General features: G+C 37.0%; 7 non-coding genes across 7 annotated transcripts; all 7 read left to right on the plus strand.

Annotated features, from left to right (window-relative positions):
- The first annotated feature begins 10,789 nt into the window (after positions 1 to 10,789).
- trnar-acg (transfer RNA arginine (anticodon ACG)) lies at positions 10,790 to 10,862 on the plus strand. The gene has a single exon. It is a non-coding gene; the product is annotated as a tRNA-Arg (tRNA).
- Positions 10,863 to 11,075: 213 nt separating this feature from the next.
- On the plus strand, positions 11,076 to 11,147 carry trnah-gug (transfer RNA histidin (anticodon GUG)). Its single transcript has one exon. It is a non-coding gene; the product is annotated as a tRNA-His (tRNA).
- Positions 11,148 to 11,292: 145 nt separating this feature from the next.
- Positions 11,293 to 11,365, plus strand: trnar-acg (transfer RNA arginine (anticodon ACG)). Its single transcript has one exon. It is a non-coding gene; the product is annotated as a tRNA-Arg (tRNA).
- A 217-nt stretch (positions 11,366 to 11,582) lies between these two features.
- On the plus strand, positions 11,583 to 11,654 carry trnah-gug (transfer RNA histidin (anticodon GUG)). The gene has a single exon. It is a non-coding gene; the product is annotated as a tRNA-His (tRNA).
- Positions 11,655 to 11,798: 144 nt separating this feature from the next.
- On the plus strand, positions 11,799 to 11,871 carry trnar-acg (transfer RNA arginine (anticodon ACG)). Its single transcript has one exon. It is a non-coding gene; the product is annotated as a tRNA-Arg (tRNA).
- A 217-nt stretch (positions 11,872 to 12,088) lies between these two features.
- trnah-gug (transfer RNA histidin (anticodon GUG)) lies at positions 12,089 to 12,160 on the plus strand. The gene has a single exon. It is a non-coding gene; the product is annotated as a tRNA-His (tRNA).
- A 147-nt stretch (positions 12,161 to 12,307) lies between these two features.
- Positions 12,308 to 12,380, plus strand: trnar-acg (transfer RNA arginine (anticodon ACG)). The gene has a single exon. It is a non-coding gene; the product is annotated as a tRNA-Arg (tRNA).
- The last annotated feature ends 5,312 nt before the right edge of the window (positions 12,381 to 17,692 follow it).

Below are 17,692 nucleotides of genomic sequence, written 5' to 3' on the forward strand. Positions count from 1 at the left end.
TGGTTGTTTTGTCGGGACGAGGTCTTCACTCTTTACATGAGAGCACCAAAGACTCTAATTGTTTATGTCACTTTATGTAATCTGACTCCAGAGGCAGTGGCACTAATGACAGATCTAATTAAGCTGTCAGCACAATTTTCACGTATGTTCCCACCGTGATGAGCTCATATGACACGGATGTCAGTCTGCTTCTCTAGTTTAAGGAGTAAATATTAATTATAAGTACTGTATGTTTGTACCACAGTATGACGAACGGCACGGGAGTACATGCTGCTGAACTTTTTTTTTTACTTTAGCAGATAAAAATACGTATAAATGTGTAGGTGTAACATACATGTAGCATTAATAAGTATTTTTTATTTCATCCTATAAAGTTCATCAATATAAAGTTCTTAACCTGCTGGACAGAAGCGGTATTTTAATCTTGAGACGCATAAGTGAATCACTAACTTTTGCCCACATGTGAACATGAACGGGACAGAAAACATTATTCGAGTGAATCACTAACTTTTGCCCACAACATGTCAACATGAACGGGACAGAAAACATTATTCTACCCATGTTTCTTTTTACTTACACAAAATACCCACATGCCAGATGCGCACACACAGACAAACAATTTGTGCACATGTTACCCTGACATATAAATTGAAAATGAGTTTGCTGCTATTAGCTTGCCAAAGCCTTGGTATCGTCCTCAGCTTAATTACTGACATGAGAGTAATCACTGGTCTCTGGCTCAGCCACAGCTGCTGGGAGCAGACACAACACTGAACACAATTAACGGCACCTAAATCCAATCAGCAGACAATGAAAAGTAATACAACCCGATGGTGCTGGTTAACTACAGAGACACCCACTGCTGATGGCATGTTTGAAGAGAGTGGAGTGCTGGAATGGGGCCTTGATGGGAAATTAAGTCTGGTGGGGGTGGAAATAGGCAAAGCTAAGGAGGCTGTGCCAACATAAAAAAAAAAAAACACTTTAGCAGCACTAGACAAAAAGATGGATTGTTACACATTTTCTTGTCAATAATAATTTCCAAAAATATTGTGATGCTGTGTTTAGTTAATGGTGTTTAAAAGCGTGTTCAGACACAGAATGGAATTTTTACTGTCACTTTCTAAAAGTGAAAAAAAAAGAATATTTTTCAAGGACAAATTTTCATTTGTTGTCATTTTTGCTAAGTAAAAATTGAGCATATCATGAAATAAATAAGTGTACGGTGCTCTGTTAATTATGATACTGTATTTTTACCATGCTTTTTTCCTAATTTTGCAAGTAACAAAGACAAGGATGGAAGTTTTTTTATAGTTAAAGGCAGTAATTTCAACATACTATGCCAAAATACAAAGAAGAAAAGAGTGTTTTCTGTAGAAGAACTTCACCAGAGCAAGATTCGAGAGACTGGAAGTGAGAAATACATCTTTAAACATAGTCTTTTTAAATTTTAACATGGTTCGAGGTAGGACCGTAGGTGTCAAGATTCCAAATTAGTGGTTTATGCTTCACAGAACCCTGGAGGTTTGCAGTACCTGTCCAGTCATGACATCATCGCAGATAGCTGTCAGTTATCAACCACTAGTTCTGATATGTTTGTCTTCAGATATCTATCTATCCATCCATCCATCCATCCATCCATCGATCCATCTATCATATATGAAGTATATATATATATGAATTATATATATAGTTCAGAGGTGTGATCTGTTAGTGCAAACCAAGAGACAGCCATACCAAGGAAATATCACACTGGTTTTAATTGCCTTAGTTTCACACGTTATCAAACCAGATAACACTGTGAAAACTAACTAGATACGACTCTTTTAATATATATTTCACTTTCACTAATTAGAAAAAAAAAGAAGTCCAATTAAATATTCACCGGGTACATTGCACGACCAGGTACTACAACTTACTACCAATGACCTAATGACACTAAATTGACACAAAAAATAATTAAGTTCTTAGGTCGACAAAAAAATCTTGGTACTAAGAAAGATCTACATGTATTCAGGTAAGGGAAGCAAAAATGAGTGCTGTTTTTAAAAAGAAGATCATTGTATCGCCGATTAAAACCTATGTTCTATACTGCCCTTCATTTACATAAGATATTCTGAAAAGTATGATACACTTCCCCTTCATGTTTAGACAAACACTATACTATACATAGTATAGTATCGCATACGAAGATAAACAGTCTTTGAATCCTCACGCTTTAATACCCTCGGGGATGTGAAGTGAGATTTTAATCTTAATCTCTTTGATACGTCCCACGTGTACAGACTCCTGTTCACGCCGTGTTCCATCTGGATCAGTCTAACCCTCAGGACTGTCGGATAGAAAACAGGGAGAGCAGACGGTGGAGATTTAACCTCCACAGACGCAGTTCAGGAATTCTTATTTGCATTAATGTGATTCCCCTCCCTCATGTCAGGAATTTGACTTGCTTTTGTACGAGGACAAAAGCTTGACAGTGAGACATACGGTGGACGACCCCTGAGGGTTCCATCGCCATGTGCTCAGAGATGATATTGTCTTCACCCATATTGGCCTCATGAATGAATCCCTGTGGAATCTTCTGCTGTAATACAAGTCTGATAATGGGCAGTGACGGACTTCTTCACTCACCATCAAATGGTTAAATTCCCTACATTTCCTCATATCTAAACCTGTACTCTCTATATTTTATCCTATCGCTCAGCCTAAAAATTACTGGGGTTTTTTTTTGTATATTGCAGGCCATATCCTCTCCCCCTTGTGTAAAGAAATTATATATTACCGGACTATTTTTGTTAAGTAAAATTAAGTGCTTCATTAGAAAAGTGGGGCGCAACCCAAACCTTGGTCACTGAAAAAACCAGGGCTGCAAATATGCTTTAATCAACAACAACTGGACTTCTAGGGTGATTCTTGTCCTTTTTGGAAAACTGCACATTCTTTTTTTTGTGAAAAGGGAAAAAAATAGCCTTTGGACACACTTGACTGGACAAATACAGACAAATGTGAGCTGTGGCAGAAAATAAGGTATGCAGGCATCAGCACGACTTCACAGTTATCTACATGATTCATGAGGTGGCACTTGGACTTGGGTGAAGGTGTGACCTAGTTTTTTTTGCCATGTCAGTCTATGGTTCAGTTTTCTGATTGTGTACAATCAGGAAACTGAACAATAAAAAGGTGAATCATCCCTTTAATAGACATTATTCATTTAATGTAAAAGTTAAAAAAATGTATGGAGGAAAGTATAAAAATATAAATAATAATATATATATTTTTAAAGATATCCTTTATCACCTATCCTTTTTCAGAGTTGGTGGCGCTGCGGAGTCGTCTAGCAAAGGTGGGTACATCGATACCTGTGGCTGATTTAGAGTTTCTAAATCAGTGTTTCACTGTATATGTCATCTATACAATATTCTTTAGTTTTGAATTCACTCAGTGTGAAGCCTGGGCCTGTTTAGTTGAACACATTGCTGATATACTCACAGGAATTACAGAAAGACCGGCACGGACATACTGATTCAAAAGTTCTAAGGGACTCTCTTTTTGCAGTTTTTATAGCCATCTGCTGCCACCTATTGGTATGGTATTTAATTGTTCTGCCTCTCACTGACTGATAAAGACATATTTTCAGTAAATAAATAATTGTTTTAAGAACAATTATGTTAATTTGGATAATATCCCAGGGTACATCTGATGATCTCTTGTGGCATACTGATCTCGAATCACTGTTCTAATTAACATAATCCTGTATGTTTTTACATAACGTGTGTGATGTAAATAGAGCTACATCACCTCGATTACTTCATTAAACCAGTAAATAACAGAATTAAAAAAAACAACTTCTAGACAGTTCCAGATATTTTTCTTTTAGGTTCTGTTATTTTTTATTTTTTTACTTTGCCTGTGCCATGACACTTTTTCACAGATAAAAGGAGACAAAATGTTCCCCCTGCATGATCCCCTTTTTTGGTTTATCGCTGTAGGACAAGACCAGAGGGATTTCCCAGAGTAAACATTTTGCTCTGTGTCCTACAAGAAAAGGAAATGAGAGACCAAGCAGTGAGAGGAACAAAGGAAAACACAATCAAAGTGTCTCTCTTTTAAATTATTGATTGTTGTTGTGTTGGCAGAAAATGGGAAGATTAGATTTTAGGGCTTTAAACTCGGGCTGGGCGAACGCTTTGACATAATCAGCGGCATAAATACGTCAGCGTAAAATTTCTTTTTTACGATCTTCATCCGCCGCCTCCTCAGTGTGTTTACATGCACAAACCAGATAACGTACTGTATCATTAAACATTTATATGGACTGTGGCAGCCTGAATGTACGGTTTATGGTACGGTCTGTGAGTAAATGTGGCCGTCTGGTTTCTTCCTTAACCTTTTTATAAAACACTGGCTTGATGGCTCAAAGTGTAATCATACTCCCAACTGTGGTTATAGAAGTACAGTGATCTTTTGGTAGATTGCAGCATTTAGTACTTAGGCACTAGTTAATGTGGTGAAACATACTGCAAGGCTGCAGGTGGAGTACTCCCACATACAGGTTTCGCAAAAACACGTGAAGTCTTTGAAACAAAGTGACACCAAAGGTACTACAGTGATGATAGTGTCATGGCTGCTCTGCAGTACTTTGCATGTATTTTGAATCAAGCCATCAAACTATAACAATTCTGAATTAAAGGGTAGCTGTGGATTCATCACAATTAGTTGTGATTAATTGCAATTACATTAGATCAATAAACATTCCTGAATGTATTTAATATATTTATATATATATATTGCTGTGACAGAAATCTACAGTTTTGCTTGTATTTTTATTTGTGAATACTCCAAATTTTGTATTTAGTAATATGGAAAAATGTTTTGAAATTGAAAAATTTGCAAAGCATAGCTAAATATGTTGCTCCATAAAAGTTGGTAGATTTTTAGATTTTAATCTTCACCAATTTACATTTGCAAAGTATATCTAAATATGTTGCTCCATAAAACTTTTTTTAGATTTTAATCTTCACCAATTTATTAATGCATTCATTTGACTACAGTAGTTTTAAAACCTAAATTCTGCTTATTATTTGGACAGCTACCTAATACATGCAAAAAGAAAAATATTTAATATAACAAACACAACTTTATGTAATATAAATATTAGGGTTTTTTCCTGCTCCATCTCTCTACCAGTTTGACCTCAAAAAGTTAAAAAGTTAACCTTCAATATTAGTTGCATATTTCTGGACATGGAAAGAGTTTAAAACCAAACCAAAGCGCAGCCAAAATAATTCCCCTACTTCCTACTTTAATTTGTTGACTCCTTTGCTAGCATGCTCTCTCCCTCCCTATCTGTGCCTCCTTAATTCGCTCATTATATTCAACTCTGTACTGTACCTGCCATCAGGCCTCATGCTGCTCTTTGCTGGGAAAATAAAGTGTTTGGTCCCATCTGGGATAGATTTAGCTAACATCTGTTAGCTGACAGTCCTCTCTTCTCTTCTTCCCCTCCTACAGTCACTGTAGCTGGTCATTATATCACACAGCAGATCTGCAATGCCACTCTGAGCTGTAGTCATTCACCTCCTTTTGCAAACTACCCATCAGGCCCTGTGTCCTCCTCTCTCTCTCTCTCTCTCTCTCTCTCACTGACAATGCTGATTAGTCTCATGACCTTGGTAGTACACAAACAATTACTGAGTCAGCTTCATGCTAATTAACTGTTTACAACGTTGCCTGGTGTGAGTGTAACTCTAGTGGTATCACCTTCATGCTCTCCATAGGAGGGTGGGTGGAGGCCTTGCAGCATCCATGCACTGTGTAGGTGTGAACATGGGCCAATTTGTTTTCACACCGACATGTGTTTAATATGATACTATACACACACTCCTCTGAAAAAAAAAAACAAATTAATTTTTAATATGACTTTGCAAGACGGGCCTTGTTTTAGAAGCTTAAATTGTTTTCAAAAGCAGCTGTACTTGGTTGATTGGTGCATCACGAGTCAAAGGTTTTATCCTACCCATGAGTGATTACACATTGTGAGACCATTACACTAAAGATTAGCGTATATAATATATGTAGGGCTGTCCCTATACTAACGTTTATCAACTCATACCAATACAATTAGACACCAAGCACTGTCACTGATATTTCTCTTATTCTTTTACGTCACAATAACAAAAACGAGAGCATTACTAAGACTACTACTAAGGCTATCTAGTTATGTCACAGAGTAAAAATGAAATGAAAAATACAGATACAGAACCCATTAGAAGCAGTAAACAAAAAAAAAAGAAAAGAAAAACCACACCAAGGTATAGCTTATCCAATCCCTAAAGGAGATTAGATCCAGGCTCTTTGTGTATGCACAGCAACATAACAATGTCATTAAAAAGTTGAAGAAATAAATCCAGCATGGCATTGCTCATGGATTATGATTTGGATGCAGAAAGAATCTATGACAAGGTGAGGGCACGCATTCTTCAGTCAATCTCATACTAAGCTGACCATTAACTACAAAAAATAAACAACGTTTATTGTTTTAGAAAAAGTCTGTTTCTAAAACAATAAACGCTAACAGTCGGAGCCAGCTAATGTTGCATACCGACAGTCACATCGTTGAAAATGTTCCATTGTTTTGATAATAGTGCCTTTATGCCAGATGGTGATGTAACAGTAGAGACAACAAACTCCTCAGTGAAGATGAACAGCATCACTAGAATGTTGTAAATGAAAGGGTTGCCATTAACCTTGAAAACCAGGCTTTGTGTTGAGAGCATATGGCAGTGAACACAAGCTTCAAGAAGTTGATGGTAAGAAGTGAACACAAAAACTAAGAAATACCACCCACTGCAGACAGAGGGCTGCCTGGCTGCCTCAGCTTGGAGGCATCAAATCACAAATCACAGAGTGAAAATGCAGATGTAGAACCGAAACGGTCAATGAAGGGGAACAAACATCGTGCTTTAAAAAGTGGGTGATATTTTGTGCTGGCTGTGTTTAAAAGGAGTGGCTGAAAAGTAGTTGTGAGGGTGTTAATGTGGTTGAAGGACAGTGTTTTGTTGGGTTCTAGAAGCAGAATATATTGGAATACTGTAGAGCATTTCTGGTGACACTGTACTACAAAGTACAAACTAGGAACTTGAAGCATGAACTACAAACATACACAGAACAACAAAAAGAGAGGTATACATACCCAGGGCAACAGGTAACACCAGTGAGACTAATCACAGAGACACAGGTGAGTGTGATCTAGATGATTAACCCCTCACAGCAGACAGCAGGAACAGGAAACAGAAACCTCGCGAAAATGTTGTGTATATGGATTTTACTTAAGTGTAATTAAAAGATAACACATTTTGTGTATTTGCGCTGTACAATCAAAATTCACTGAAAAATCTCAGTTTTACATCTCAAAGTCTGTACTATATTTCCAGTGAGAAAGGACTGAACACTGATCAGCGTGACGCTGCATAGCTCTCAGCGTTTCTCACATCAAAGCGCTTGATTCCGTTTTAAAAGACGAGACCACTGCTGGTGATGCGTCTTGCAGCTAACGTGGAATTCTGAAAAGAATTCTTATTAGGCAACAGACTGACTCCTGCGAGAGAAGACAACTGCTGCCTCATGTCACCACACGGTCTTGTTATTGTTTTGTTTTCCCTAGTTGCACGAAATCGCTAATTATGCAATAAATCCCACACATCATAATTTGCATGACGGTAATTAGAGCACTTAATTTCAATCATTGGAAGCAAGCAGCGTCAAAGTGCAGATGAGGAGAGACCAAAATCCTCCTGATTTGCAGTCAGAGGAAGTAGCGCGTGTGTTTGCTGAGAATCAACGCACCTCATTTCTCCTGATCCCACTCTGACAAAAGCCTTTAGTAATGATGAAGTCTCCTTGTGAGTCCACGCCGCCGCTGACAGATTGTTGACTGCCTAACAGTGCAGAGTCACAGGAAATGAGGCAAAATAGTACGAGTTATTGATAACAGTAATTATCTGAGACTAGCGCAAGCTGCTTGTGCTAACATGGGTAATTTGGAAGAGAGGTTGGCAACACTCGATTGCCACTAATTTGTACTTGTCTCAGGTGACCGTTTTGAATAACAGATTAAAGGGTTTAATGAGGTTTTTCTTAAATCTTGATCGTGAGTCATGGTTTTGCGGAAATTAGTCTTTAAATACCATGACTCTTTTCAGCATAGAAACATACTGTATATACAGGTATTTTGTATACTGGATCACTGTCATATATTATTTGAGTGTCGAGCCTTTGTGTTTCTCCGAAATCATTCTTGAAAACTCTTAAAGTGTCATCATTTTCATTTACGTATGGACATCAATTTCACTGACGACGCTCCTCTACGAAAGTGAATCAATTTCACTGACGACGCTCCTCTACAAGAAAACTTGCGTTAACACGCTAGCAAATATATTAGCCTTAGTCTAACATTGTAAAAAATGCATTTTATAAAGTTATGAAGTCAGGTTTGCTGCTACTGTAAAAATGTGAAAAAAATGCAGCTTGAATCTAAAATACAGTGTGAAAGCAATCAGAGCCTCTCCACTGCAGAGGTTATTTAAAATAGCAGGTTAAATCAGGTGTTACTAATCACATTAATTTAGACTCCACACTTAAAAAAGAAAGTTGATTAATGTCATTAGTCACAGCTGCCATATTATGTCAAAACTCCTGCCAGGAAGAAAAGAAAATTAATTTCCTGGCTGTATCTGCTTCTTTTTGTAATGAGCACATACTCTACTGAGGAAATCAAACATTTTAAGTTGGTTTTTTTTAAATGCAATCCTTATATTTTGTCCCATATAACTTTTGAAACGCAAACAAGTGCCAAACAAGTTCCATTATGTGAAAAAAAAACATCCAAAAATTTAAGGGCATTCTATCTTTGCTAACTGCCTTACAGATTTTTTTTTTTTTTTTTTTACATATTTTTCAGGGTTTTTTTTTTTGTGACTGTTGAGTTTAAGGTTCTGACACTCCATCTGAACTTTTGACCTCTTCCATATGTGCTCTGTCCAATATATAGTAAAACAAGACTCCTCATTCATAATTCATGAAGGGCCATATCTCCCATCCATATACAGTATAAATATAACAAACTTTACATAAAAAAAACTGCCTTCAGTCCTCTGCAGTCCTCAGTGAAATCCTGAAAAATGACAGGAAAGACCTAAGGAGAATGAGGTCATGGCTAACACAGTTCATAACACAGGCTCTTTAATGACAGCGTGACTTCATACAGTATCCTCTCACACTGCACTGCCAGTCAATGATTGTGATTTTTGAAAACTTTCTTTTGCTAATGTGACGAAAATGCATTCAGTATTTTATATCAAACTATCTCTGAAAAGCTGCATTTACTGCATTTTTTTTTCACTTGTCATTCACAAAATGCCAAGCAGACTTTTATAGAATGAAGAGTAAAATACTGTTGTCAGAAACCAACAGACAGGAAAAACAGCCAACCTTGAGGTGTCAGAAGTCATAGGAGGGCACTCACAGAAATAAGACAATATGTCAACATCTGTCAGGGATGTGTCACAGCAATGCCACGCGGTGACAGAGATGAAGAGCGAACGGTTTGATATGTTAGGAGCCAAAAAATGGTGTGATGAAAAATAGGGGGTGATTGAGGTGAAGTGACAGGTTCAGAAAACCAAGTATGTTTCAATAGAGGTGGCGTTAAAGTGTCAATTGCAATGAGGCAGAATGTTCACCTGAGTGTCCAGGTCAAATACACAAAGACTGTTTGAGTACTTTGGCAAAATGACTACATTCAAAAATATGCTTTCTAATAAAACCGATATTTATTAGTTAACTAATGACATCATTGTTTGGGTTTTTTTGGAGGGCTATGGGAGGGTGGAGTGAATTTACTATTTTGACTTTGGTTCTGGAATGATCTTGTTCTGGACAATATACTACTGTATTGTGTATTACACTCAGGTGTCAGAATTTGCAATGAAAAAAACAAAATAAATGTTTCATGGTTTGATTTGCGTCTACAGTATGTAAGTGATGGCGATTAGAAGGATGTGACATGTGATATTACATATATAGCATCAAAGTTGACAACATAAATGAATATAACATGTTCTCCTACTTATGAAGGCATTACTTTGTGTTATACATTAGGTCCGTTATTTATTGTCTTAAGACAACACTTTAACAAATAGAATCATCAGTGGCATCGGAGCAATCGTTTGACCCCACAGACCTTAGGCCATGTTGACAGTCTGAGACGGTAAATAAAACCCACAACATTAGACTGCCTTCCCTTGGCCTAATGGATATGTAGTGGATACTAGAATACACAATTGTAAACAAAGCTGCGACTGTCGGTTGTGTGTTCAACGCAAGCGCACAAAAACACCAAATCGTGTTCAACGCCAAAGTGACTCATTAACTTACAATCGATTGAACCCTGCTGGGATGAATGCAGGTCATGTTCTGCTGTCAGAAATAAGCAAGATAAGAGGGAAGGGATGAGGAGGGACCAAGAAAGAAAGAGAACGGCGTAGAATAGAGAGAGAGTTTGAGAGATTTGAAGGTGATAGACATAAAGAAAGTGAATGAAATAGAGAAAGGGACTTAATATAGAAGGGAAAGGGAATTTAGAAATAGAAATACAGAAGGAAACCAATCACAGAGAGCATAATGCACACAAGGGGTTCTGACGTAATAGTTATGGTAGATAGATAGATGGTGTAAATGCATTTTATTTACATTTATTTTGGGCTAAAGTTACAATATGGCAGACAGAGCAGGGCTAGTGGCGCAATGGATAACGCGTCTGACTACGGATCAGAAGATTCTAGGTTCGACTCCTGGCTAGCTCGCTTTTTCGTTTTTTATACACTCTACTTTGGCAACTGAATTGAAAATAATTTTATTCTTGATTTTGTGGAAAATATTGTGGAATATTAGTAAAAAGAATTGGCAAATGGATGGTCACAGGACTACAAGAAAAACTTAATTACCCTGTCAAACTACAGCAATTGCTAGTCTTGAGCATCAGTACAACAACACAGAACAGACCAGCACTCTCAGTGGCCGTGATCGTATAGTGGTTAGTACTCTGCGTTGTGGCCGCAGCAACCCCGGTTCGAATCCGGGTCACGGCAAACAAATGTATTTCCCTATTTTTGGCAATTTCGTGAAGAACTTTATTTGATGTTGTGCTGATTGACTTATAGTTCTCTGGTGAGTTTTTTGACTTATTTACTTGCAGTTTTTCACAAATTCCCGTTCCATTATTGCTTAAAAACAGGGCTAGTGGCGCAATGGATAACGCGTCTGACTACGGATCAGAAGATTCTAGGTTCGACTCCTGGCTAGCTCGCATTTTTTTTTGTTTTTGATACACTCTACTTTGGCAACTGAATTGAAAATAATTTTATTCTTGATTTTGTGGAAAATATTGTGGAATATTAGTAAAAAGAATTGGCAAATGGATGGTCACAGGACTACAAGAAAAACTTAATTACCCTGTCAAACTACAGCAATTGCTAGTCTTGAGCATCAGTACAACAACACAGAACAGACCAGCACTCTCAGTGGCCGTGATCGTATAGTGGTTAGTACTCTGTGTTGTGGCCGCAGCAACCCCGGTTCGAATCCGGGTCACGGCAAACAAATGTATTTCCCTATTTTTGGCAATTTCGTGAAGAACTTTATTTGATGTTGTGCTGATTGACTTATAGATCTATGGAGTTTTTTTGACTTATTTACTTGCAATTTTTCGCAAATTCCCGTTCCATTATTTCTTAAAAACAGGGCTAGTGGCGCAATGGATAACGCGTCTGACTACGGATCAGAAGATTCTAGGTTCGACTCCTGGCTAGCTCGCTTTTTTTTTTGTTTTTGATACACTCTACTTTGGCAACTGAATTGAAAATAATTTTATTCTTGATTTTGTGGAAAATATTGTGGAATATTAGTAAAAAGAATTGGCAAATGGATGGTCACAGGACTACAAGAAAAACTTAATTACCCTGTCAAACTACAGCAATTGCTAGTCTTGAGCATCAGTACAACAACACAGAACAGACCAGCACTCTCAGTGGCCGTGATCGTATAGTGGTTAGTACTCTGCGTTGTGGCCGCAGCAACCCCGGTTCGAATCCGGGTCACGGCAAACAAATGTATTTCTCTATTTTTGGCAATTTCGTAAAGAAGTTTCTTATTTGATTTTGTGCTGATTGACTTATAGATCTATTAAGTTTTTTTGACTTATTTACTTGCAATTTGTCACAAATTCCCATTCCATTATTTCTTAAAAACAGGGCTAGTGGCGCAATGGATAACGCGTCTGACTACGGATCAGAAGATTCTAGGTTCGACTCCTGGCTAGCTAGCTTTTGTTTATTATACACTCTACTTTGGCAACTGAATTGAAAATAATTTTATTCTTGATTTTGTGGAAATTATTGTGTAAACTTACTTTTCTGGTGTTGACATGAGGTATTTTCTTTTTTATGAATGGATACACTGTAAATAAACAACAAGACCATAATTTCCATTTAAAACACACTAATGTCAGTCTGTCCACACATACTGAAGAGTCTTCCTGGATCTCATCTCTCCATTCTGTCACTCCCTTGCTTAAGCGGAACTTGGGATTGGTTCCATTCCTAAACCTCATCAGCCCAATCTCTACTGCAATTTTGAAAAAGGCTAAGTGTTATCTCCTGTGGTCAATATAATATACCTGCCAGGACTGCCAACTCCCCATGTAGATGCTTGTCAAATTGAACAAGGGCCAGAATTTATTGATTGACTGATAACGGAGGTGGTCATTGAGGAGATTGTTAAATCTGAGCTGTTCTACGGGGTTCTGGGGAGGGGCTTGTCTGTGTCTTTGCACATCCTAAGGTGTCTTTGATAACCTTTTTTTTCCCCCCATCATACGTGCAATTTTATTTATTTATTTATTTATTTTCAGTTTTAAAACAAATAGCAAGTTGTTTGCCCTCATGGTCATAATGGCATCACATCTAACTACAGGACACAAAAGGAGAGGCTGTGACCTTGGTAATGGTGTGTATAGAAATCCACAGCTTAACTAATGTAATTTATTTTCCATTATACCTTGAGTAACGATTTCTCACAGATATCATAATAAATTCTGCCGAGCATGGACAACCTTGCTGTGAATTCTTAACAATAACCACATCCAGTAATATAAAGTACAATTAAAATAGTACCCCAAACGCTGCTACTGTTCTGATGGGACAAAAACTGACCACGCTAGAAGTTGAGAACAAGGCGAAAGAGGAAGGCTAATATTTCATTTTACCTCCTCGAATCATTCTCGTTTGTATACACTTGACCTAGAGTATAAAATATAAACCAATGACATTGGACTTCAAATGGATATTTGAATTGTTTTAAGCAATAAAAGCTATGAAGAAAGTCTAAAAATAATCTAACTTGTTAAAAACAAATCTTTACTTATTTTCTCCACTTATTTTCTACTAATGGCCAACCTAAGAATTACAGAACAAAGGTTGTATTAATTTAGCAAATAGAATGCAAATATTACTTGCAACAGGAGTGTTAAACATCACTGGAGTTAAAGTCTAGAAGATTCAAAATGGCTAGAACATTAGCTTTAGCTCAAGGTATTTGGTCAAATTAACTTGTCATCATCTCAAGAAATAGAAAGGTGTTCAACATTTGGTATGTTTGTTCTGCTTCACGTTAGTAGGTGTGAAGTCACGGTGAAAAAAGAAGGTGGGACAGAAGAATGGAGAAGATAAAAAAAGCTTTCCAAAAAAATGTTCTTGCTAAAATTATCAACAAAATTTCACCAAAACTTTTAAGTCAGCAAAATGCCCTTTAGCAAGGCATTTAATACACATAATCTCGGTGCAGCTGCCTCATTTCCAACACTTTAAGACTGGTAAATTAATACAGGTGGGAGGAAATGGATGCAATAAAGTATAAAATAAAAAAAAGATTGCACGCTCAGCAAAATCCTTCAAGAGATAAATTAAGGTTGCAGAAATATTGCAAAGGGCAGCCAAACATCGAAACACGAGCATGTGCCCATTTTCCCAAAGATCGAAACCTGTTTCCTTTGGGAGGGGCATAGAGAGAGTAGTTTTGTATTTTGTATTGTGAAATATATTTATTATTTAATACATAAGTAATATAATAATTAATAATTTTACATGGCATTAAATTGCATTTTGGTTTGGGACCAGGCTGACCAGGCTTGAGTGATCTACCTAAATTGAAAATGTTAAACATATATTTACTATTAACTGAACATATACACATTATGTTTGGGTACTGATTAAATTCTTACACGATATGTCCAATACTACAGAATATTGACATATTTTATTTTTTCTTGTTTAAATTGCTTATGATCTACCAGTAGCCACGAGTCATTGTGTAATCTTTAATGATCTATGCACTCTTACTTTTGGATTTAAAGTAATTCCCATGGTTGGAAATGTGTTTTGTTGGTGCGGATGTAGATATTAAAATGATTCTGTCAAAGGATTGTGCTGGGACAAAAACGTAGGAATGTGTTGTCAGTAATGACAACATCTTTTTCAATTATTGCTCATGCTGGAGGCTGAGCACTAATAACAAATTCATATCCTCTTCTCTTTGTTATTCTGCCCACACATCATTTACTTTGTACTTGAAAACAACACCACAGAGTCCTATCGTCAGTTTTTATGCCTAAAGGTATTTTTCTAACATTTGCCTATTACCGACTTTAAGACTATTTGGATATTGTCACAAATAAATGAGATGGCAAATTATATAATATGTCAAACTCAAGGCCCGCAGGCCGAATGTGGCCCACCAGAGCTTGTTATGGGTACGGTTGTCTTAAGATAAATGTTTATCCTAAAGAGTGTATACTTTTGGTTTCTACTGTAGATGGATAAAACACAGTGGTAGAATTCTTTGCAAGACAAGTAATCCACAATCCTTCTTTTTTAAAATCCAATTCTAACCAAGCGTACAGTTGCATTTGTCTACCAGAAACACAAAACTTCATAATATAACACAAGGATTTTGTGACCTGCAGGTAATGCAATATTAACTCTGTTTGGTCCAGAACTAATTTTCGGGCCCTTGCATGATTGAGTTGGACATCCCTGACATAAACAAGGATGTATTAGTGGAAATATAGCCTAGAAAAACAGCCTAAAAGATGTCACTGAAGACAAAAAGACAGTATAAAAGAAGGACTCCAACCCAGGCTAATGGAAAGACAGTGGACTAAATAGGTGCACAGTTCTAGGGTTCTTGGTAGCTGAAGAACAACACCAAAGAAAATAGAAAAGAAAGATTGAATCAATGTAACAAACAGAGTGAGGGAGGAGCCATGAACTATTAATGAGAATCCATATTACCTGATGGGGAGAAATAGGATGGAAAGGTCAGTGAATTGTCTGGGTGGTGTGGCTTTTCTATAGCAGTCTGAACCAGATGACTATCATATCACAGGAAATACTGAACAGACTGTGCAGACCAAAGTGAACATGGATGAATGGGTCAATTAGCAATTAGCCTTTTTTATTCTCTATTGAATATTTTGCATGTGCATTTGAATCAGTAGAACTACATCACAGCTGTGACAGATGCAATTTTAAGATCATTCTCTTTTCGTTACATCCTTTATTTCAATAGCTGTAATAATTTATCAGGAGGATAAAAAGGTCTGATTATTCTTCTATGGAATACAATGTCATTTTTTTTATTTAGGGCAGAAAGAGAGAGGAAACAAAATGGGGAATATGATTGGTCACTGCATGTCACTTACAGCTTGCTAAACAGACCCAATCCAAGACTATCTTCCTTCACCATTGGTTAACATGGCCTAACCACATGAACATGTCTCACCAGTGTTATGTGCACAGGCTTGACATACAGCAGGGCTGTACTGGGCCTGGTGTAATATCTTCTCATGGGGCTGAAAATCTCCAGTGTTGCCCCCGGGCCTTACATTTGAATAGATTAGATAAGATCATGCAGGGATTCCGAGGACTATGTGTTGTTATCTAACCCTGTTTTTAACGGTAGAAACAATGTGCCTTTAAAAAAAAGAGACATTTCTTTTCATTGTAGATAAGAAATGAGCAACAGAATACTGCTGCAGGTCTTTCTGAAAAAAAGAAAAATTAAATAAATGATTCCCTCATATGAATGGTCTTGAGGTTGTGTGTTGAATGAAAAACTTGACTTTTAGGTCAATTTAAAAGAAAAATTAATTGATCTACCTTAGGCAGACTGGAATGCAGGAGGATTACACAGATTTGTAGGATACAACTGCCTCTTCTCTGTGCAGGAGAAATTTAAAGAAAGCTTTTTGCAATTCCCGTCTCCTCTCATATTCAATAAACCCACTTTTGGTGAATGAGATGTGAAATTGCCAACTATCAATATCCCCCATGGTAAAAGGTATTTCACATCTCCCCGAATGGGATTGTTCCACCATTCATTTTCGGTCACTGACTTAATGACCATTATGAATGCAGGGCTAGTCAGGCAGTGACCATGACTGTGAAGGTTTTTAATAGGCCTGCCGAGAGACACACACAAGGTAATCCAGAAGCAGCCATGTGAATGAAAACACATTGTTTGATAATTTCGGACATGTCTGGTGAGTTGGCCGACTCTGCCAGAAGATGAGGTTTTTACAAAAAGTTACTTTTTGCTATGATTAAAATTCAAGATTCACCATCACTTCCTTTCCCTAATTGGGGTTTTTTGTGTCAGTTCTTTTTGTATATATAACTGCTATTAGGTAAAAACCAGGGCTGTCAAATTAACGCGTTAATTGCAGAAAATAGTTATTCTGATTCAAATAAAAGGTTAAAGGCAGTTGCGATTAATGGTGTTTCTCTGAGGCACCTCTAGCTTAAATTAATATTTCAATTCACAGCAGGCATTAGTTGGGGTTTTGACTTCCAATCAGCAGCTTAGTTTATCAGACCAGCCTCAGTTAGTGCAGTAACTAAATGTACAACTGACAAGCTAACTAACACAACTGTCAAATGAACTGAGGAACTATATACGAATTAATGTTATTGTGGACAAGGGACTGACATAAGTTCTGCAAGCTACGCTGCATACAAGCTAGGACATACAGCAGAGACTAAACTCTATAGACCCTAACAAGCAACGTTTCAGGTTATACTTTGGATATTTTTCTTGACTTTTCCCATATTCATAATTCCACGATTCCACGATAATTCAACAATTACACGGTTGCCGTGCTTTTTGAATCATTTACACTTTCAATGATATTCAATTATGATGGTAAGAAGAAGAGTGTCTACTATTGTATGTCCCTGAAATAACAATAACAATTACATTGTTCAGGAAGTCTGTATCCAACAACAAACAACACAGTAGCTCTTTCGAAATGTTTCTCTTTCAGTGCTAAAAAGCTTATTGGATACCCATAAATAAAGAAAAGCTTTGCAAATCCAAAGTAAAAACAAACAAACCGAGCAGCCACTGTTCTTTTTCTTATCTTAATCTTTATATAGAATTTAATATTATTAATGGATAATATGATTGTCTTTGTAGAACTCCACTGCCATAGGTTACTGTCAGGTCATTGTCATGTCAGACAAATAAAGATGAAGGTGACAATAGAATTTCATTTGAATTAAATTCAGTTGAATTAAGCTGT

Source organism: Cynoglossus semilaevis, chromosome 19 (genome assembly GCF_000523025.1).
Source record: "Cynoglossus semilaevis isolate Cse_v1.0 chromosome 19, Cse_v1.0, whole genome shotgun sequence".
Taxonomy (NCBI): Eukaryota; Metazoa; Chordata; class Actinopteri; order Pleuronectiformes; family Cynoglossidae; genus Cynoglossus; species Cynoglossus semilaevis.